At 42.6% G+C, this 24,043-nt stretch overlaps 2 long non-coding RNA genes across 2 annotated transcripts; both read left to right on the top strand.

The window, feature by feature from the left end:
• The first annotated feature begins 5,563 nt into the window (after positions 1–5,563).
• On the top strand, positions 5,564–12,684 carry LOC144792233 (uncharacterized). Its single transcript, XR_013602521.1, has 3 exons — positions 5,564–5,712; positions 6,171–6,272; positions 12,561–12,684. It is a non-coding gene; the product is annotated as an uncharacterized LOC144792233 (long non-coding RNA).
• On the top strand, positions 12,683–19,268 carry LOC144792234 (uncharacterized). Its single transcript, XR_013602522.1, has 3 exons — positions 12,683–12,806; positions 16,950–17,084; positions 19,101–19,268. It is a non-coding gene; the product is annotated as an uncharacterized LOC144792234 (long non-coding RNA).
• Positions 19,269–24,043: the final 4,775 nt, after the last annotated feature.

Below are 24,043 nucleotides of genomic sequence, written 5' to 3'. Positions count from 1 at the left end.
GTGTATTACCCTGTTACTGGTGGTGAAGATTGGATCCAAAGTATATTATGTGATGTGTATAGGGTCTTTGATGAGCTGGGTGAGTCTGATGCCGTTCATGCTTTAGAGTAGGGTTGGGTCCTCAAGCTAGAAGTTGTGGTCACCTAGTAGCACAAAGTTCTAGGAGTTGATGGTGAATGGAGGATAAAGTTTTTGAAGAGGCTGCTGAAGTTGGTTTGTCGTCCAGGTGGTCGATATGCAATAGTGCCTTTCAGGGTGAAGCAGTCTTCCGTTTGTAGTCTGAAGTGCAGATGTTCCATGAAGCGGGTGATGATATCTGTGGATGTAGAGCTTTTGATGATGTCCTTATGGATGATTGCGAGTCCTCCTCCTGACTTGTGAAGATGGTTCTCCTGTGTGATCTTGTAGCCCGTTGGTAGCAGCGATGTTGGGTGCCGACCTGGGGTTCAGCCAGGTTTCCGAAAGGAAGAGGAGGTCCAGCACGCTGTTGCTGAGGACATTCCAAATCTCAGTGGCCTGCTTGCTGAGAGAGCAGGTTTTGAGAAACAATCATGTGAGTAGCTGTTGTGGTGCTGGATTGGTGCATTGTGCAGAATTATCCCAAGTGGAAGGTGAAGTTGTTGGTGCCTGGGGGACATGTGTGAGTGTGCTGCTGCAGGTGAAGTGGCAATGGATGCAAGTGAAAGGGCCTATGTTATTATGTTGTGCAGTGCAGTCCAAGCAGGTGGAGAGGCGGCCTGGGTTGGGTGAGCGAAAAGTCACTAGTGTAGCAGTGGAGGGGCTGATCATGCTGGGGTTTGTGGCACTGGGTGCAATCCAGGTACGTGTGATGAGATATGCTTTGGCGTGCCTTCGGACCACCAGGGGTCGCCCTCTGCGTGGGCCCCCATTAAGTAGCTTCTGGGAGCAGAGAGGTGCGTGGGAGAAGTGGTAGGGCAAGCTGGTACAGAAAGAAGATAAGGGAAGGAGATGTGGCAGAAGAGGAGGTACGGAGCGGTTGAGGAGGCAAGGGAAGGGGAGGGTTATACAGAGAGCATAAGGAAGACACGAGGGTAGAAAGAGCAGAAAAGCAGAAAAGTGGTTCATTGGTGGGATCAGCAAATGAGGAGAGGAAAGGAAAGCAGCACAAAGAGGCTAAAAACAGAGGAGGAAAAGACCCAAAAAGTGAGACAGACAGGTATGAAAGTGACACAAAGAGGCTAAAAATCTAGGGAGAAAAGTCACAAAAAGTGAAACAGAGAAGTATGAACGTGGCAGGAAGAGGATGAAATTGAGGCGATGTAGCACAAAATGGCGAAGTGAGAGATTAAGAGGAGGGGAGAGGCCTAGGAGCAAAAGAAGACAAAGGAGGAGAGAGCAGCAGCAGAGAGGTGAAGAGCAGTGTTCTACAGAGCCTTGAATGCTTAGTGGCCTGGTCCAGGTAAGTATGGGGCTGGGCCTGTGCATAATCCAGACTTTAATCTCACTTCTGCCATCAGAATGTAAAGTTAAGATTACCTCAAGGTGAAACATCAAAAGTCTGGTAAATGAATTTCCCTGGGAATACTTTACTATCCAGTTGGATTGATGACGAATAAGTCATGTGTGATTTGGTTTGTAAAACACAATAAAGTTGGGCTTAGGGTTATGTTGCAGACTAACCTGATCTTCATAGATATTACACTTGTATATCAGAAGTGGTCCTTTTGTTCTTGTATTAATTACAAAAGCTATAACACAATACTTTATTTTGGACAAGGCCTTGCAGTTTGCATTTGTTGGGTCCAGTTTGGTCTCCTGCAAATATAGTTTTAAATCATCCCTCCTATTCCTTTTAACTGGGATATTGCAAATTCAGAATTCGTCGAACACAGATGTCACTATCTGCAAAATTCTTAAGGGCATGATTATTAAAGGTTTGCGTCAGTTTGGCACCACACAACAGGGGGCAAGCACAACGATAAGTGTGATTTATCGAGCCACAGAAGACCACCTTGCATGGCCCTGCATGGCTCCATAAATCAGTAGGAATCCAAAACAGTGCAAATCACTGCATTGTGTTACTCTGCCCCAGGGAGTCGTTCTATTGGTGTTATGTTGATGTTCTCAAACGACACCCATTTTTTAATACATTCCCAGAAGGGACACTTTTCTGCACATGAACAATCTTTCCCTGCAAAGCAGGCACCCTTGAGCAATGATTCAAGAGTCCCTGCATTGATGCTACACAGCTATATTTAGCGCCAGCACTAAAGGAAAGGCTGGGGTGCACCATATTCTTGTGAATACGGCGCATCCCTGCATTTGGAAACTGTTGGAGCCTGGCATTAGCCTACTTGGCTTAACGACGCGCTCCGACAGTTTCCTAGTAAATATGCCCCAAAGACTGGTAAAAATAGGGGTAAAAGTGCCTGTATAATAATAGTACTCATTTCGAACAGGTGATTTTAGCATGTTCAGCATCTTGTGTGTACTTTCTTGACAACCAACAGCTGATGGTAAACCCAAGCTTAAAACCCAGTAATTGCAATTTGTGTGCCAATCTGAATCAATTTTCTTGTGTGGTGGTAGGCTTCTTGTTCTGCCTTTGGCCCTGGTAAACTGCAGGTACTTGGGGGCAGATATACAATAACTGGCGCATCCCCAGGTATGCGCCAGATATTGTGCGCCGCAGCTCCGCCACCCATGGTGCGCTGCATTTACCATGCGGCGCACCATGGGGCAAAACAGAACAGATGCGTGACGCATCTGTGCCGTAAAGGCGGCGCATTGCTGGAGTTGCGTCGCAAGCGCGACACAGCTCCAGCAATGCTCTTGGGGGCCCTTTCTGTTCAATGCTGCGTCAATCCTTACACCTGCTTCAAGCAGGCGCAGGGTTTTGACGCAGCATTGGCCTAAAAGTGCCTGCGTGAAATCTTGTAGATTTCACGCAGGCACTTTTGCGAGGCGCACCTGCCCCGGAACGCCCACCCTGCGCCGGAACGCCCACAGGTGGCGCAGGGTTTTACAACGTGACGCATCTGCCTAGATGCGTCACGTTGTAAATGGGTCGCAGGGATGCGCCACGTTTATGCCGCCATTACGTGACGCAACGGCGGCGTAAACGTGGCACAAGTCCGACATAAATCTGCCCCTTGTTTTTTAATGGAGGCACAATGGCTAAATACTGGCACTAGCACACCGGAGGCAATTCTTGGCATTTCAGGCACCTGTTTCAAAATACTGTACTGGCATAACTGCAGATATTTTTCTGCATCTAGGGCACCTATTGGAAAATACACTTTGAAGGTTATTCTTGGCATATGGGAGGTCAACCATGGTATATGGGGGTTGGCAACCATGACAAAATACTGGTCCTGATATACTGACTTAATTTGTTACGCAAAAAGATAAACAACACTATACAGTGGCATTAATTGCAAAATTCTTGCACATGCATCTTGTATGTAATTTAAGGAATTAGGGAACACCCATGATGTATGAGAACAGGCATGGCACATGGGGGTACCAATAACAAAATACTTACCCTGTTAGACTGAAAGTAATTGTTGAGACATTGATCATCAATAGAAGATCTTTAGAAGAATTGGGTCAATTCCTGGAAAGCATCAGGTTTCTTTGGTTTGCCACCATGAAAGGCTTCAATGAGTGCCCTCTTAGAGCCTATGGATTTTTAGCAAATTGATAGGAAAATTGTGTTTTCAAATGCAATATTTGACCCTATTTTTCCCAAACTTTTCTTCGATGTGGGTACATCCCCAAAACTCACTTAGCAGTCCGGCTCACTCGCTTCACTCTTTCTCTACAATTCAGGACAAATGTTACGCCTAACCCTTTAAAGATCAGGTCAGCACCCTAACATGGGTGGTCTCTAAGATGGACATCTTTCTGAGTTGTAGTACTCATGTGGTTATTATGACCCTTTAGCAATGTCATTTAAAGTTATGTTATCATGGTTAAGGGCTCCCTGGGTAGATTGAGGGCTTAGGTTCATATGATGTCAAGGGTCATTTCCGTCACCTCTGCAATTTTTGTTAAACTGTTGGCATCCATTCTTGAGCCAGCATTAAGGGCTTTGTCAGCCCAATAGTACATGTACAATCCTTCCTTTATGTGGATGCTAATTAATTGCATAAGGCAGTACATTATTAGGTATTGCATTAAGCTGATATTTTGGTTACTGCAATGATACCTATGTGCACCTTATTGTGTTATATTTTGAATATGCTCTTGTCCATGTGGCTCTACAGCTTGCTCCTGTGGTACACACACATGGGTCTAGGTTAACGTTTTTGTTCAACTAATTTTGTTTGTTCTTTGCTATGATAGTAGTGTGGCCAAAATGCATAGTAGAAAACGTATCTGCTGTTCCACTGTCTGTCTTCCATGTGCCTCAAGATCACATTGTTCCTACATTGACCACAGAACTGAACAAGAGGGTACCATGGTCCCCACAATATTCGTTCAACTCATTTTAAGATTTTCAGAACCAGCTCTTCCCCAGGACACTCTCAAACTTTAAATGTGGGCTTTCTTCTAATTACACTTTATTGTGTTGTTAAGTCGAAGATGGAGGAAATTCACAAAGAACCGGTGGGGTGGGGATTACAATTCCTGATTGACACAATGGTGATTCAGGTCTGGGAACACATCCTAAGAAGTGTTAAGACAAAAGGAGAGGATTTCATTTAATGAATCACATATCCTAGCTTTCCCAGATGTGATGAACTCCACTCACTGATAAATGGTGGGAAAAGCAGAAGTGGGAAGGAAAGCCTTCCTCCACCTCAGAGCAAAAGCAGGGTTTTTCTTCCCCACTAAATTGTGAGTCCTCGGAGATGACAAACAGTTGTGTTTGGGACACTGGGGAGGCCACAACCATCTCAGGAGCATGGGTGAAAGGTTTTAGAGTCTGTGGTGCCATGTTGAAGCAAGATGCACTACAGAGCGGAGATGTTCCTAAGCTGAGTGGTCTTCCGTATGAACATTCGAAGGTGCCAGACCATGTGATATGGTCAACTACAAAGATGGGACTCAGTCTTTGGACTTGAATAGGGCTGGAAGGATGTATGTCATCACAACGCATGCTTTTACTACGCATGCCTTTACAACGTAGGTTTTACAACGCAAGTCGTTACAACGACTTGCGTTGGGGGGCGCGGAATAGTGGAATAGTTTAATTTACTATTCCAACTCCAGTCCCCGTGGATAGTAGGGAAGGTTTTGGATAGTAAATTAAACTATTCCCTATCCTACAGCGCCCTCCAGCGCAAGTCATTGTAATGACTTGCGTTGTAAATCCTGCATTGTAATGGTAGTGCGTCGTAAAAGTTGCGTTGTGATGGATGTTTCCCAGCTGGAATGAGCTTGTAGGCTTGATATCCATATCATCAATGAAACAAGCTGTTATGATGTGTAGGTAAACTCTTTTATGATTATTTTTATCCATTCAGGTGCAGGATTTGACTCGACTTGTTGACTAGTGTATGTATTTCTAAATCAAATGAAGATATTTTGTATTGAAAACTACAGTTATTGTATTTCTCTCTTTCTGTCTAGACATGGATGCAGACATATACAACAACACAGGGATCTTTTTGATCAAAGGGAGCAACTCTGTCACGGCGACATTTGACGGGGAGCTGTCTGTATCAGTTTCCACTTCTCTTGGAATTCTGAATGCAATTTTGAGCCTCCCCACCCAGTTCATCAACAGAACCAGTGGCCTACTGGGTGAGGACAGAACTGCACTTTTAACAAGACTATTGCCAACACCAGAAAAAGTTTAGCGGGGTGATAAACCTAAACCAGAAGTGTTCACATAGGGTAGTGTTATAAGGAAAGAGTAGATTGGATTGGAGAAGCATTGTCTTAAGACTAAAGGGAAGACTACCTTGGAATGCCGGCCTGGACAAGGTTGACAAACTTGCCAATCAATTAAAAAACAAAACAAAAGGAAAAGTCCAAAATGAGCTCATGGAGTTTAACAGGGGAGAAAATCTGTACTGGGGATCATGGAGAAAATCTGTACTGAGGGTCATGGATTGAGATGACCCTAGAGGCCTGTTGTTGACTTATTAAAATCTAGGTCTAGGTACCTATGTTATATATTGTAGTATAGCCTATAATAAGTGATGGAATATTTCAATGCTGGTACCCACAGATGCTGATGTATTCACCTTGTCTTTCAGGAGTGTGGAACTCTGACACCTCTGATGATTTTACAATGCCAAATGGGACAACGATCTCCATTAGCAGCACGGAAAAGGAAGTATTCCGCTACGGAATGACGTGTGAGTCCATACCTCTAGCATGAGAAATTTGCAAAGTAGAATGATGGGGTTGGTGTGAGGCCTGTGACTGGTTGCAGATGTGCAGGAGTGCTCCTTCTATCACCTCAACCCTCTACCTTGCTGCTGTGTAACTCTATTCTACAGCTCAAATTCTCTGTGAACTCGTTGCTCCTGGGTTCTCATGCAGCACTATGGTCAAGCAAAGACAGTACATACATAAGACATTGCGCACCACGATTGCTTTAGTTGAATTGCATTGTATTGTATTGCTTACTTCTCACATGTGGGATGCTGAAGGACTTGGCCTAGATGGGTAGCATGCTACACCTTGTAAGGTATGTGTTTGGAAGTGTGTTGTCTTTGTTTAGATCCAGTGTTGTAGGTGTTTCCATGTTGTGCATGAGAACCATCAAGTTCCTCTAAAAGATTGACTCCAAGAATGTTTACTCAAGAGGTGGTGTGAGGCCTTGTAAACATACTGGCTTTATCCTTGAGTTTGTCCTCTGCCATCATGCTAATCTTTCTGGTAACTGCGCTCCACTCATATCTATGTCTAAGCTAGACATTCGTATCACAGCACCAGGGTACCCGTTGGGTTTTAGTTGCGCTTTAAAAGTGTTGATAATAATATTAAAATTACAAGAAATAGGGCACACCTTGGCTGCTTCCATCCATTTGTTTCTCACACTCATGAAATGCTCCCTGTGAAACATAGATTGTTTATAGTGGTTTTATAGAGATAGAAAAGTGCACTATGATAACCTTCTCACCTCAACATCAGTCCTTCAGACTAGAAGACTTCTGGCCCTAATTGTTTTTAGGAAATTCCTATTTTGGTGGTCTCCCTGCCTTACATCTCAGTGCTTAGTTCTGTCACAAGTGGGAATGTGGGAGATTTGCCATGCTCTATCTGTGCTGCAGGGGTCGCTCAATATTTTACCCAGCCTGAAACAATCATTATAGCTTTGGAAGTACTGCAAACCCTAAATCAAGGACATTGATTCAGCATTGCATGTCACTCACTCAGTCAAATCACAGTAAGGGACTTTGCATGACCTTTGACCCTAACCATTTCACAGCAAAGATTTCACTGAAGAAATATCTCAGATCAATAAAATAACAAAAAGTAGATACAAGCTATAGTCATGTGTAATCTGGTGAACCATACCTCAATTGTTCTCACAGTAAAGTACAGCATCTTTACTCATGCACTGTCTAATATGTTGAGGTATAGCCTTGTACGTTCGCGTTTAACCTCATATATTCAGCCTGCAGTGATTGTTCATGGTTTCATGTCTTCATTTATATGGCATGTTCTGGTAAGGCCCCAGAGGTTCAGATATAGCCTAGTACTCACATAGTCAGAAGCAGCCTGCAGTGATTGCTTATGGCCTCAAGTCCTCTGGTAAATCACATGTTCTGACATGGCTCCAGAGGTTCAGATATAGCCTCATACCTCAAGTTTTCCCCTTCGTCCAGTACAGTTCCAGTTGTGTGCATTTTACTTAGCTCTTCAGTCTCCCTAAGGCCTACTAGCGCTGACACTTGATATAACATCTAAATGCAAAACTGTTTCCAATCTAAAGTAAGCTCCTCGCCAGGTATTCATGAAAACAGCCTATATTAAGTTCTAGGTTTGTGGGGCATGAACTGAAAAGGACCAGGCACTCATCTGGTTCAGAAAAAATAAAAGAGCCTCCATTGCATTTGCTAATAATGTCCAAATCACTCATTTGGGCAGTTATGCCGCTGCTTCCCTTTGTATGGAAGCAAGACTTAGGCTTAAACTGCAGAGTGTGCCAGTCAAAGCACCATTAACCCACTGCACTTCTTGACTGGCAGGTGCAGCCATATATGGGTCGCCCCCCGAATATCGTATCTAGAATATCGAGGCATGCAAATATTGAGACCAAAATATTGAATCCAAAATATCGACTAGTAAGTAAGAATACATTTTCACAGCTACCTCCGTATGTGCATACCTTGGTGATATAAATATCTTCAGTGTACATTGTTGAACTTAGGGATAGTAAATATGTGCTTCCCTGTATGCACTTACCTTTCGATATTTTATCCCTCGATATTCTGTCTACAATCTTCTTGTATGTCGAAGTTCTTAGGGTCGATATTCAGTAGAATACCCGACACAAATTCGGATCTCGCATTACTCTGCCTGTTTGCCATTCATTCTGTATCTCCTTTTATCTCGCATACAATATTAATGAGGATTGGTCTGGTGATTAGTAATCCAGACTTTTTATCTAACAATAAGTCATGTAATCTTGCCCAGTATGGTACCTTAATTAATATTATTGACAGAATATCAGCAATCTTAAATATTGTGGCCAAAAGATCATCGACAAAATTGGAGCACAGAAAATCTACACCCAATGGACCAATATTTTTATAAACGATATGTAGGATTCAATATCTGGGTCAGAGGATCTTTCCGTATTTGATATCCTGACATACAAATCCCTTGGGTATATCACCTTGACTATTTATATCTCAAATTGTAAATATCTGCATTATACAAATATATGTGATGAAAACAAAAATGTTGTGGCGTCTAGAGAATTAGGAATTGCATATTTTCCACTCCTCTCTATCACATGCACGTTTCTGCTTCCTGATTTTAACCACATTCCACCTGCATACTATTGCTCTATGTAAGACATCTTGTGGTTGAGATGCTACTTTGTGTTGTTATGTTACCTTATAGTGTTCCTAAAATATTAGCCACTGTGGAAAGATGCGAAGAAATCGCCAGCTTCTTTTCGAATAAAGTCAACACGATCAAACTATCCTTCTCTTCCCCCCTCTCTCACTCCAATCTCCCCTCAGCCAACACCCCCCCAAACATTCCCACTACACTTTTCTCCTCTTTTCCTCCGTATCACGATCCCTCTCAACCCCTCCCTGCTCTCCCCCAACCTGACTCCACTCTTATGGGCGACCTTGCTAAAAACAATGCTTCCTGGAGTGAATTATGTCCAGTATCAGTAACCACTATCATGAACATCATTTCTAAACTCAAACCATCCTCTCATACCAAAGATCCTCTTCCCGCCCATTTGGTTCAAGAACTCAAATACATCATTGCCCCAATATGGACCAATATCATCAACTCCTCTTTTTCCACTGGCTGTGTTCCTGCCTCCCTTGAGTTAGGTCAAATCTCCCCCACACTCAAAAACACCTCCGCTGACCCTAATGACCTTAACAATCTACGCCCTATCTCAAACCTTCCCTTCCTCTCTAAAGCCCTTGAAAAATGTGTCCTGTCCCAATTAGATAACCATATCGTCTCCTTCACTCTCCTTGACGTTTTTCAATCTGGTTTTAGAAAGGGATGCAGTACTGAAACTGCTATGCTCAATATTATAGATGACATTCATCGCTCTCTAGACAAAGGTGAATCCTCACTATTAATCCTCCTTGACCTCTCGGCTGCATTTGATACTGTCCACCATCCCACCCTTCTTAATACTCTCAAAGATCGCTTTGGTTTTGAGGGCACTGTACTCAAATGGTTCTTCTCGTTCATTCAAAATAGAACCCAACATATTAAGCTCAGTCATTGCCTCTCCAAACCTCAACCTGTCTCACTTGGCGTCCCACAAGGTTCTATCCTTTCCCCAACCCTATTCAACCTATTCATGGAACCACTCACCCTCATGCTCAAACAAGCTAAAATCAGTTACCACCTCTATGCTGACGATACCCAACTATACTACAAGATCAAATCCCACAATGACATCCTTCACCTCAATGATACCCTGAATAAAGTCCAAGCTTGGTTCCATCTTAATCATCTCAAACTGAATCCTAAAAAAACTGAAATCATCCTTTTCACTCCTAAAAAACAATTCCCTTCCTATTCAACTCTCGATCAATGATATCAAAGCATCAGCATCGATCAGAATCTTAATCTCATCCCCCACTTTAAAAATGCAGCTTAAGGTGCTCTCTTCACTCTTCACCACCTCAAAATAATTAAACCTTTTATTCCAGCTGATGACTTCAAAATAGTTGTCCAATCGCTTGTCCTTTCCAGAATTGACTATGGTAACGCCACACTTGCTGGCACCCTTAAAGTCCACCTTGCACCGATTAAATCTGTTCTCAACCTAGCTGCCAGACTTACCTCTGACTGTAAAAGATTTGACCACATTTCTCCTGTACTCAAAAATCTCAATTGGCTCCCAATAGAAGGAAGATCCACTTACAAGATTGCATGTATCACTCACAAAGCTCTTCGCCAAAACACCCCCTCTTACCTTTCTGACAAACTACAAAAAGCAGGGTGCTCCAGGTCCCTGAGGAGCACTAACTCCCTTGTCCTAATCCCTCCTAGACTTAAATGTAAAAAGACCCAATCTTGTGCATTCTCTGGTATTGCTCCTATGATTTGGAACACTCTCCCCAAGGATCTTCGCAGCAACCCCTCCTACCCTCTCTTCAAAAAAAGACTCACAGTACTTCTTCTCAACAAATATTGGGGTACCTAATGTCACTGAAGCTAACTCTGTTCATTCTTTTTTTTTCTTGTTCTCCCCTCGACCCTCCCCCTCTCCCACTTTTCATATTTTATCTCCCCCTCTCTACACTCCTATCTCTCTCTTAAATTTCAACATTCCTCGTCCCCTTAATGATCTCTCTGTTTCTTTGCCTCCGTCTCTCATTTGAATGCTATGTCTTATCCTATGTGAGTAAACTGCACACTGTTAATTTTGTCTTGATATGTTTACCTACCTTGTAAAGCGCTCTGATACTCTTGGGTCCAGTAGCGCTACATAAAACCTTTCAAATAAATAAATAAATAAAAATTAAATGAGGACTGAAGACACATTGCTGGCCTGTGTAATCGCCGTGGCCCCAGAAACCAATGTCCCCATTGGTCCCAATGGTCATTAATGTTCCCTTAGCTAAGGTATGCTCCTAGGTGTACACATTAGAGTATGCATTTAGTGTATAGCTTTGTTTTTGTAACACAAGGCTACAGATGGTCAACATTGAGCATACCACACTTGTGCCTTTGCAGAAGGTTTTCTCTTTTGAAAGAGCCCTTCTCCTTTACAAATTACTATTATAGTAAAGTTGAAGCTGTATGCTTGCAAGGTGAGCAGGGATTCTAATGTCTGCAGAAGAAGCAGAGACAGAGTATGGGACAAGTGTAGATTAAAGCTAATGATTATGAGGATAGGGACAGAAAGAGAAAAGTAAGGACAGGAGAGAGAGAGTTGGTGGCTGGGCCAAAGGACAAAGAGGGGGATATCTTATTAACTGCCTCCAATATTATTCATTAAATACCTCTTATTCATCACCTTCAATACTGTAAGAGACTAAGACATCCTTCATATGTACTTAAAGCACGCTGTAACATGATGTAACTTTGGGCTCCAGTTATATTAGGTTATGTTATGTTATGTTATGCAGACTTGTAGAGCGCACTATTACCCAGAAAGGTACCCTGGCACTCAGCAGGTGTGAGACTAGGCACACCTACGGCCTAGTGGGAATACTCAGAAAGCCAGGTCCTCAGCTTCTTGAGGAGTTCAAGAAGTGAGGAGAAGGCTCGTATGTGTAGGGGCAGCTCATTCCATACTGTAGGTGCAAAATAGGACAAGGCTCAACAGCCCGATCTGGTTTTCCGTGTGTGTGGGCTTTGCGCGAATAGGAGTCCCAACAAGCAGAGGTGTCTGGAAGGTTTGTGAACGCAGATGCATTTCGATATGCTGGACCATTGTTATGTAGTGACTTGAAAGTGCAGCTGAAGACTTTGAATTGTGATTGTTTGTGAATGGGGAGTCGGTGGAGCTCCTTGGGGTGTGGTGTGATGTGAGTGCGGCGTGGGTGGTTGAAAGTGATTCTAGCCACCGAGTTCTGAATGGTCTGCAGCCTTCTGGTGAGGTTTTATGATGATCCTGACATAGAGGGTCTTCTTGTAGTCCAGATGACTTGTGACCAGGGCGTGCATGATGGTTTTCCTGGCGCTAACTGTGGCTTCCACCTGCACACCTTTTTGAGGCCCAGAGTACAGTTCATGGATATTCTTGTGTCTAGTAAGAGTTTTGCTTAAGCAATGCACGGCATTGATGAGACGGAGCCTGTGCTTAACTACAAATGTCATTGCTGTGGCACATGCATGCCACTGGTCCTAACTCCTGCCCCATTGCACTCACTTGGGACTACAGGGGACTGGCACATAGCTTTAAAAAAATCAGTTAAAAGGGTAGATTTCACTACAAACTATCTGACGTTTTATCTCCACTCTTGCTTTTACAGGGCAAGTCACTGGGACCAGCCTCTTTTCCTCTGCTGTGCCAACCACACCACAGAGCAGAAGCACCTTCACCCCAGTATTTTTGGAAGACCTGAAGGCAGCGAACGCCTCCGAGTATGCTGCAGTGTCTTCCGCTTGTGGTGGCAATATCGAATGCATCTACGATACCCTAACCACTGGAAATCCTGCAATCGGTGCGCAAACGCATCTCATCGCCACTACCTATGAGTACACAAACCAAACACTAAGTAAGTATGCAACTAAAGTCATGGTTCTTCTGCACCAGGTGGGGCTGTAGGGATGCTTTAGGGAGGTGGAAGTTTTCCAAATGGGAATTGGATCTCAAGTACCCATGTGACTATGGTGGAGTCATCTACCTATAGGCTAGTTTATGTGTGAGGAAAGGGCAATTTCATGAAATTGGCAATGGCATCAGTTCTCAGAATCAGGAATACCTGGGCCTTTTCCCAGGTACTACCACTACTCTTTGGTCTTCTACATCCTCAGAGTTTTTGACCAGTGCTGGCCCAACAAAACTACATGTGCAAATGTATTGGATATTCACTTTTATTATCAAATGTCATTGGGCAAAGCGGGAGCTTGGATTAAAGAGCAGACAATAGGTTGGGAATCAGAGGTTTAATTCAGAAGTGGGTGCAAGGAAACTATATATACAGGATAACGTACCTCCAGCTGCACATAATTTGAAAATGTCTGGGCCTTAAGGAGTTACTTGCCATATAGTGGCCCATGGATGCAGACTTGGAGCCCTCACATATGGCATTCATGTATGAAATATAAAAAATTAATGAGTTAATGGCTCTATGTTTACTTTTTGGAAACTGGGGGGCATATTATCAAGGGGGTTTATCTCTGCTTTTTTGGCTTTAAAAGCCAGGAAAGCGGAGATAAAATGATCTCCCTATTACCTAGCTGTCGCTAACACCAGTTAGCGACAGCTAGTAGGAGATAGTGACCTTCTTGGGCCCCACTTTGCATGTCAGTGATATTTATCACTAATGACATGCAAAGTGGGCGTGCCAAGATGTTAGCGACTGGAAACAGTCGCTAACATCGCTATCTCCTATTACCAACTTTTGGAGATATTCGCGCTAAGCACGAATATCTCCAAAAGCTAACACCTGCCCTGAGCAGTTCTTAGCCATGTTATCCAATGGGAGGTGGATAACATAGCTAAGAGCATTAGCTCGGTAATGCATGAATATCGCTGACTTTTCAGCGATATTCATGCATTGCGGCCGTTTTTTATCACATTTGCGATAAACCATGGTAATACCAAGGTTTATCTGCGATAAAAATCGCAGCAGCTCAGCAATAAATTTTTGTCTCTAACCAAGCAATAGCGATAATTATCGCTATTGCTTGGTAATATGCCCCTGGATTATTTGCTTATAACAGCTTTCAACGTTATGAAGCATGGCATGTGCCCAAAGATGGTACCACAGAAGTGCAGTTACTGAAGATGATAGAAAATGGTCTTTACATAGATAATCTCTGAATATAAAAGCCAGGAAGCAGTTTTCTTGCTGGTAACGTGCACCCCTTCAGTTTCCATGCTTACACTTCTGGTACAAACAGAGACATTTCTGGAGGATATTCCCTGTGTGGGTCATTAAAGTCCAAACTGTATATAAATTCTGTATTTATCTTGTCACATTTGCTGCTCTTCAAAGATAGAGTTTCAAATGCAAGGCTAGGTTTTCTGACAAATTGCTGCTTATTTTTTAACTTTGCAATTGATGTTTACAAACTCTTCTCACTTTGCATGTTTCTTTTTGTAACACAAAATTAAATGTAAATAGCTGTCAATGAACTACGCAAATTCAGCAGTTAGGAAATACGAATAATTGAAGTACATTTTTTTATAATTCTAAAGTGTGGTGGAGGCAAAGTTTTTAAAAAGCTCAAAATAAATCAAAACACCTTACTTGCTGATGCGCAAATGATAAATGTTCAAAGAAACCCGATTTGAACACATTATCATTTGTATGCAATATAGCTTTATCAGTAAAACTATGGGGCATATTAGCAAGAACCTCATTAAAATTATCGCTGTTTTAGCAGCAGGAAACTGCCGCTAAAACGGCGATTATGGGCTTGCTAATATCCATTATAGAATTCCAATAGTTCCCCAGGTTAGATGTGCAGGACATCTAACCTGGCTTCTATTGGAATTCTATAACGCATATTAGCAAGCCCATTATCACCGTTTTAGCGGCAGTTTCCTGCTGCTAAAACAGCGATAATTTTAATGAGGTTCTTGCTAAAAAGCCCCTATATATTTGATCAAATTTTGTGGCTATTTAAATGGAATATCTGCTGCCTTTAAATGATAGTGTGGTGCCACAGGATGCGTTAGTTACATTAAAAAGTTGCCCGCCTCATATCCGTTAGAGCTAAGTGGGTCGAGAAAGTTTGTTGTGGGTCTAAAAAGTTTGGGAAACACTGCTATAGAAAAAGGTTGAAGTGTAACGTTAAAATGGGAAGGGTGTCAATTACTTTATTTTTTACTTTTGACCCCTACATCCAATTAAATATTCTGATTTTTACCTAATTTTCTTTGTAGCTTTAAGTTTATTTGTTACTTAACACTATTGTTGTTTAGTAGTCCCACATTTACTGCGAAGGGCTTTGCTGCTAGAGGCAAGTTTTGAAGGGAGAGCAAGGAATGTGTCACATAAACCAGTCTGATTTGTTGGGTCAGATTGTTTGGTCACAGAGCACAGTCATAGTTACATCAAAACGGAAACCCTCTCTCTGATAGCCCAGCAGCACTGGTCACATTGATTTTTATTCAAAAGTAATTTTAGTATTAGAACTCAGTAGTGACAAGAAAATATTGCTACAATCGTTCCATTCAAAGCATTGAATTTATCTCAATTGGTCCTACAACCTGGAAATTTTGGGCTTGATTTACCAAGGTAACTTCTAAATCCAAGTAATTTACTCTTTTGAGTAAGTTTAGTAGTTTTTGCTTATTTAAAAAAAATCCTAGCATAGGCTACTTCTAAAAATCTGTAGCTAAGTTCAGCACCTCAAATGGCCAACCATTGGTGCTGCAACACCCTCAAATAGAAAATAATAGAGCTAGGGAACCCCATAGGAAATAAAGTTAACTTAAATTATTTCAAAAAGTAAAAAAATATGAATCAAAATAATTTAGTGTTACAAAATATATGAGCATAGTTCACCTGTATTTTTTAATTATGAAATATTGTAATACAATATATTCACAAAAAAATTAATGTAAAAATATATATGAATAAAATATGCCTAAATTCATTTTAAGACAATAATAAATTGGAAATTATCAAAAGATGTGGTTTGAAAACTATTAGCGGAAATTCACAGACCTCCTCCGTATGGGACAGCAGTACTCTACTCTACTGGGTGCTAGAAAATGTCTAGATACAGCTTTCCAGAATTCCAGAGCCAATTCATCTGCCTTCTCATAGCCAACTGGCTTAATGTACCTACTTTAGCAATTGTCTGAAATCTTCAGTTTTGAGCTATGAATTCTAGGTGGGATGATTCAGATTCTAAAGGGCGAGCCCAGATCTAAGGCAACCCCAGTGTAAACATTATGTGTTCAGTCAAAGCTGCTCTTTGGATGTATGACGTTACAACGCATACTTTTACAACGCCTACCTTTACATCGCAAGTTTTACAACGCATACCTTTACAACGCATGGCGCTTTGGGGTGCTGGATAGTGAATAGTTTAATTTACTATTCCAACTCCAGTCCCCGTGGATAGTAGGGAAGGTGTTGGATAGTACATTAAACCTATTCCCTATCGTAGAGCGCCCCCCAGCGCAATGCGTTGTAATAGTTTGCCTTGTAAAAGTTGCGTTGTAAAGGCACTGCGTGGTAAAAGTTGCGTTGTAAATGATGTTTACCCTGCTCTTTCCATAGAGATGATCAAGTTTCATCCTCATCTGTTCTTGAAAGTGAAGGCAAATCAGTGCCGCAGTGATTATCATACTCATGGACACTTATGGTAGATTCTTGGAATACAGTCTGATATCTAATATTAGTTATTGAATGAGAGCCACTCCACTGGTACTCCCTCATTTTCAGCCTTCTCCCACTGTGTGCCCCCTGCAATATCTTCATTTCCTGCTCCATATTGTAGAACTGTGATTTGTTGAGGAAACATTGCATTTACTTGAAATGCATGAGTGCATACATGGTTTGTGGAAGACAAAAAATAATTTTGGAAGATGTTCTGTTGATGAAGCATGGTATGTCTTTGGCATATATTCCTTGGTCTCCAAACCAGCCACCCCCACAAAACAGCATAATTTCTGAAATCTATACTGTATGGATCTCTACAAAGTGCCACATGAGAGTAAATGTCCTCTGCTTCAGATACATTCCCTCCGGTTATAACGGGGAACTCTTCAATCACGACTTACATAGGACAACATGTAGAAGTGGCGTACAGCTCTCCTGGAAGTGGCGTCAAATTTACCCCCTACACATCCACAGACCTGAACCTCACGGGTAAGAACCTTTTACTGTGCTCCATGTTGAAGAGTGGTTTGTAACTAATGGGTGTTATCATGATGTGGGACAACTGACTCATGGAGTCATGTTTTATTATCATGGAATACTATTGATTGAGAAGACCAGGATTTTCAAGTTCATCTGATCACTTAGCAGTGGGATAGCCCCTTCTTGCATGTAGAAGACCAAATTTATGGAAATCTGGCCCCTGATTTCTTTAGTTATTTGGAAAAGGAGACTTGTTACTGACCTGTCTCACACATGGCGTACTGTGCATGTTCTTATCTACATAGGTCACATGTGTAGGGTAATGTAGGTTGGAGTTCAGAAAGTTTCCTTTGTATTTCCCATCCTGCAACAATAATCTATCCACTAACTTTTCGTTTCCTCCTTTACTCACATTTCAAGTTTTGCCTGGAGAAATATTTCAGAAGTATTAAAATGCCATCCAGCCACTAAAGTAAACAAGCATATCATGGGTTAGCATGCCTTGATTTTGTGACCGGACTGCAGGCTTTAGAAGTGTTTTTAGGTGTTTTACTCCATTTAGCATAACCTAGTAATACTTCAAGGCAAACTTTTTAGAGGTGTGATTCCATAATGGATGTGAAGAACGTAAAGAGAGTCTATACCAGAATGAGAGGGCACATGATGGGAGATATGACTAAACAAACAACCCTTATGACCTCAAAACTAGAGGAAGAATTGAGTAAAGATACTGAAGCAGTTGAGGAAAAAAAGAGAACAACTTTAAATATTTATTTATTTAAATATAAACAATGAACACTTAACCCCTTTATGGCGTTCGTCGGCCAACGGCCGTCGAGAGCACTGCCTCCGTAGTGCTGCGCACATCCGTTGGCCGACGCGGCTCAGCCCCCTTTGCTAAAGAGCCGCACTGCGGCGGAATTGCCGCCGCGGTAACAAACAAAGGAAAAGGTTACGAAGTCACAACTGAAGCTGACCAAGTTACAGGCTCCTTCCAGAGCTGGGGACCGACATTACATCAATGAAACAAATATATGTAATGATCAGTATTAATTCAATTTAAAAATTAGGTCATCAAAGACAATATTACCATTATTTCAATTGAATCGAAACGCGTAGGGCATATTTAGAAACTGTTGGCGTAGGGCAACGCTACAAGTCTTTTTGCTGCGCTGCCCTACGCCAATTTGAAAGGGCAGGAATGCACTGTATTTACCAGATAAAGCCTATTCCTGTCCTTTCAGCAAGCACACAATTTGGTGCCTAGCACAAATGCAGGCACCTTTGCGCAATGTTGCAAGTGTGTCTGCCTCGCTGGCAGGATTGTTTTTGTGCAAGAATGGGCACCTTCCCGCACTAAAGCAATCCATGGATGTGTTTTCATCGGTCTATGTGTGCAGCAGAATGCACTTTGCTCTGCCTTGCCTTACTCCGTTTCCATGAGGCCATGCAATACCACACAGGGTGGCTATGTGTCTCCTCATAGATATAAATGAGAGGCCTGTGCCCCTGGAGCTTAATCAAAAGTGATGCGTTGGTGGCGCAGACCTCTTAACTACTTAGCTAAAATCCTCTGATGATAATGGTGGCAATGGTGATGAAAAATGGTGCTCTCCCTAGGGTAGCCAGAAGAGCAGACTAGAGCTTGCATACACTCTTGCTGTGTTTATTGTGAATGCTTTTTGATGTTTTATGATTCATGGCTGTGATCCCTGAACCCCTCCACATGCAATGAAAATAGAACAGCATTAGGTACCTTCCCACAGTGGCATCCTAAGACCACTGGTCAATGTGCACCACTTTCCTCTTAGTAACAGAATTGATCAAGTTTTTGCTGCTTGAAATGTCCTGTGTCCTCTTTGATAGTAAATTCAATATACTGGCTTCTGAGACTTAAAAATATCAATGTGTGAAACATCTTAAAATAGGTAAAATGCTCACAAAATAAACCAATCAACTCTCACATGACACAGTCTAGGAAAATGTGCCCAATTTGCTCTCAGAGACTCTTTTCTTTCTCTTCAGAAAATGGAATCCTTTCCTGGACTCCAAGCAGTGTGGACGCCATCACACTGCAGGTAGTTGCTGTGGACAGCAACAACCTCTCTGCAGTGGTGGAGCCGACCTTCATTCTCTGCGTTTGTGCCCTCAGTGATGAGTGTGACTACACTGTGCAAACCCGGCTCAATGGCTCGTCCCTATACGTGAGTATATGATGCAGGACTGCGTTGCAGAAGGAAGATCCTGCAGCAAGTGATTGTTGAAGTGCAGGGGGCACTTAGATTTCTCTCATGTGTCCAAACTTAGAGGCGTATTTATAAGAGGGTTAAGTTACGTTTGCACTACGCAATGTGCTAAATGCGTGAAGCAAACCTCTAAGATAGATTTATGGGGCCTCATTTATGAAAAGTGACGCATCGCTGTGTGAAAACAGCGATGCGTCACTTTTCACTGCGCCCTCCTTGCGACACCAATGATGCGTCATATTTACAGTAGGACGCATCATGGTGCAAGGAGTTACAGATACGTCAGTATTTCTGACTTATCTGTATGGCGCAAAAGTGACACATTGCTGGAGTGTGTCAAAATAGTGACGCAACTCCAGCAATGCGCCCTTTCACATGGGGCAAGCCCTATGTGAAAGGGCCTGCGTCAGTCTTACGCCTGCTGTGAGGCAGGCGCAAGATTTTGACGCAACGGCGTCCTAGAAGTGATGCAGTGAAATCTCATAGATTTCACTGTGTCACTTCTACGACCCTTCCGTGCGTCAATACGCCCCCCTTGCATACATTATACCTGGTGCAGGTATAATGTGGCGCAGGGGTTTACCTAGATGCGTCACTTTGTAAATATGGTGCAACAAGGCACATTATTTACGCTGCTGGTGCGTCACAAAAAGTGACGCACCGGCGGCGTAAAAGTGACGCATGGCCTCATAAATGAGGCCCATGGAGCCATGCAAAGCAACTTTGCGTGGGTCTGAGTGGCATCATAAATCTGGAGGAGCTCAATGCAGCACAAATCACTGTGTTGCGCCACTCTGCCAAGGGCGGGCATTGAATGGGCATTGGTTGAGTGCTCACACGCAACTCCCATAGATTTTTACGCATTTGCAGTTTTACAAGAACTTGTAAACCTGGGAATGCACCAAAATTTTACACCTTCCCTGGGGAGGCGTAACGAGGATACATTCCTTTATTTCTCCTTGTTACTTCAGGATGCAACACACATAGAGGAATATTCCCCCGGGATTGTTTTTGTGCAGGAAGGTGTCATTTCCTGCACACAAACAATCCTGCATGCAACGCATGCACCCTTGCACCACGGTCCAAGGGAGCCTGCATTGGCACTAGGCTGCCAAAAGGTGCCAGCTCAAGGGAAAACAAATCAACAAGTGTTCCTAAAGGAATAATTTAGCACTATTTATAATTTGTAACTTGTCACAAAAGTGAACATGAAATCACAATACTCAGGAGACAGTGGTATCAGACAAAATATTTTCTTTATATATCAATTTTTCAAACCATATACTTTTTTATATTGTATAGGTATTATTCCACATATCCATTCATGTACGGCAACAAAAAGGTTTACTGCATTTTACTCTGCATATGCAGTACGTTTTTGACACTTTTTAAACGTTATATGGGCAGTACTTGCAAATCAGCCATATATAGATTAATTTACAACTTTGTACAATGTTAACATTCATCAAAAGAACAAACAATATATACAAAGAAGCGCCAATAGCGTCGACGTTTCGGTCTCACATAGTCATTCCACGAGACCATCATCAGGACGTGCGTTGCGCCATGAATTGTGACGTTTTATTGTCACCAATTCTTCTGCCTCAATTATAGTTAAAATCAGCAGTACTGAAAGCCACAAAGTTGCCCTCGCGATGTTTGTGCACACAACAGGATACACCTCATACGCCCTCTTTCGTAGATGGGACAAGCTCAAGGGAAAAGGCGGCATTGCACTGTATTGCCTTAAATACGGTGCTTTCCTGCCTTTTCACTGTCATACCGTGCAGGAATGTGTCGGGTTCCATGGATGTTGCATGGGTTCACCCACAGCAACACCTATGTAACTCCCCTTTCACGCAGAGTGATGCGTTAAAGAGGGCCACATTTATAAGGTGATGAAAAGCCACGCAGGGAGGCTTTAAGAGACAACAGTCGCCTCAATGGACTTGTAAATAAGCCCCTGTGATTTTTAATGACAGTGAAGGACATTTAATCTGATGATGCATACCTGAAACAGAGACCTGAATCAGACAGAGGTGACAAAATCTTTGTTCAGCCACTTAAAATCCTAACGGCCAGAGCCATCTTTGGTCTCTAGCGTAGAGCTGGAGCCACAGAGTTGCTAAAAAAAGTGCATTGGCTCCCAGTCGCCAAAAGGATCGCTTTTAAGGCGCTTACTTTTGCCTTCAAGGCCCTTCATCAGATAGGCCCCAAATATCTTCAGAAGCGCCTGGTTTTTTATGTGCCCTGCAGGACTCTACGTTCCGCTTCTTTGTCTAAAGCTTTGATTCCCTCCATTCGCCTCGCTAGAATTGGAGGACGTTCCTTTCGTTTTCTAGCGCCTAAAGGTTGGAATGATTTGCCTGTCCTGCTTAGGAAAGCTGAGGACCTGCTTTCCTTTAGAAAAGGACTTAAAACTTGGCTTTTTGCTCAGTAACTGCTCTCCTGCTTTTTTCCATTCTGCCATGTTATGTTTCTTTTCTTCCTAGGGCTCTTTGCCAAAGCGCCGGGACACTCCCAGGAGCAGCCGTGCGCTATAAAAGAGCATTTTTAACATAACATAACATAACATAACGCCAGCGTTCCTTTCCTGCAGGTCTCTGCTTGTGTCTGTAAAAACAATTACGCAGGTGAGCTCTGCGATGCCCCACCTGACCCCTGTATCCAAGGATGCTTCCCCGGAGTTACCTGCAACGCCACGACCGGCTGCGCACCTTGTCCTCCCGGCCTGACCGGGGACGGAATCAGCTGTGGAGGTGAGGGGACACTCAGAGGTTAAAAGGCACCATAGCATGGTTTCAAATACTTTGATTTTTATTTTATTTTTTAAAAAACATTTACAATATAAATATATGAAACAATACAAGTTATCAATATAGAAAAAAAGGAATGAACAAGATTACACTTAGCAATGAAAGATAATAGTATGAAACCTTTAGGTGATTTCTTAATATGCTGTGCCAACTAGAATAATATCTATTATTGAATAAAGATGTGTTTTAAATTTTAATTTTCAAGGAAGTTTATTTTTTCATTCCGCTTGGAGTGAAAGTTGACTAATACTTAGAAACGTAAACAATGGACCGTACTGTTTAGTTTCCTCTAGATGAAAAGAAAAATACTTAAACTAGGTCGTTAAGGATTGTAAAATTTTATAAAAACAGTAGAGGGACAAGAAATATTTTTAAAATTATATGTGGAGATTTGCATGTCTGCATGAACGTTTTTTTAAACTTTTTTTTCAGTTTACAAGTATTCGTAGATTCAGGATTCCTGGCGAGGTACTGGGAATGGCATGTGATATATTTTGCCAGCTACTATTTCCCCAAAGGAGCCTGCTGTGAAAATGCAACTTTTTTCATTTTTTGGGTAGAACCTTACCATATATTTACTGTGATGTCATTAGCAGACCTGCCAATGATGTCATTAGCAGCCAATGATGTTATTAGCAGCGCCCATGCTTAAACTGTTGTGTAGGCTTTACAATGGAGGTGCACAATTTTCCATGGGTGGACTCCAGCACAGGGGTGGGTCAGACATGTAAGATGTGTGCCTTAGAGAAAAGCATGAGCGTTACAAAATAAATATATATGGTAATATACTCTTTGACCCCTTGTTTGAGCCTGCTTTTCTATTGCTTTAGGATTCTGAGTAAAGCCAGATCAGGCTATTTTAGTGTCTCTGGATTTGTACTAAAACCTAAAATTGTTGCTTTTGTCTGCTCCAGACATGCCATCTTGCCCACATTAGTAAGGGGCTGCTGTAAAATGGGTCACACTCAGTGCAAAGGTCAAATTACAGTGCAAAGAAACGGTGAAAGTTGATCTGTTGCTGCTGTTTGATAATGTTCTATTACGCTTAGCATCATGCCAGCGCCAACATAAACACTTAGGGGCAGATTTATGTTGGGAATGCGCCACGTTTGCGTCACGCAATTGTGGCGTAAATGTGTGCATCCCTACGACCCATATACAACGTGACACATCTAGGCAGATGCGTCACGTTGTGAAGCCCTGCGCCACTTGTGGGCGTTCCGGTGCAGGGTGGGCGTTCCGGGGCAGGTGCGCCTCGCAAAAGTGGCTGAGTGAAATCTATAAGATTTCACTCAGTCACTTTCAGGCCAATGCTGCGTCAAAACCCTGCGCCTGCTTGAAGCAGGCGTAGGTCTTGACGCAGCATTGGTCAGATAGGGCACCCTGAGCCTTGCTGGAGCTGCGTCGCGCTTGCGACGCAACTCCAGCAATGCGCCACCTTTACGGCACAGATGCGTCACGCATCTGTGCCGTTTTTGCCCCCTGGTGCGCCGCATTGTAAATGCGGCGCACCATGGGTGGCGGAGCAGCGGCGCAAAATAACTGGCGCATCCCTGGGGATGCGCCAGTTATCATAAATCTGCCCCTTAGTAAATCTGGCCCATTGGGATTTATTTTTGAATTCGCTTTCAAGTACACAAGTCGGTCTTAAAATTTGTTCTATTGCTGCTTTCTGAAAACTCACATCCAACTGCTTACCTTCACAGATGTAGATGAGTGTTCTATGGAAAATGCATGCTCCTCGAATGCGACCTGCACCAACACCGTGGGAAGTTATAATTGTGAATGTAAACCTGGATTTGTTGGTGAGTAAATCAAAACTGAAGGAGTAAGTCTTCTGAAAGAGAATGGTGACCAATAGGACAGTATCTTCCAATAGAATAGTGTTTCTGCTTCATCTGGAAGA

Source organism: Lissotriton helveticus, chromosome 11 (assembly GCF_964261635.1).
Source record: "Lissotriton helveticus chromosome 11, aLisHel1.1, whole genome shotgun sequence".
Classification (NCBI taxonomy): Eukaryota; Metazoa; Chordata; class Amphibia; order Caudata; family Salamandridae; genus Lissotriton; species Lissotriton helveticus.
This window is presented reverse-complemented; position numbering and strand designations above follow the sequence as displayed.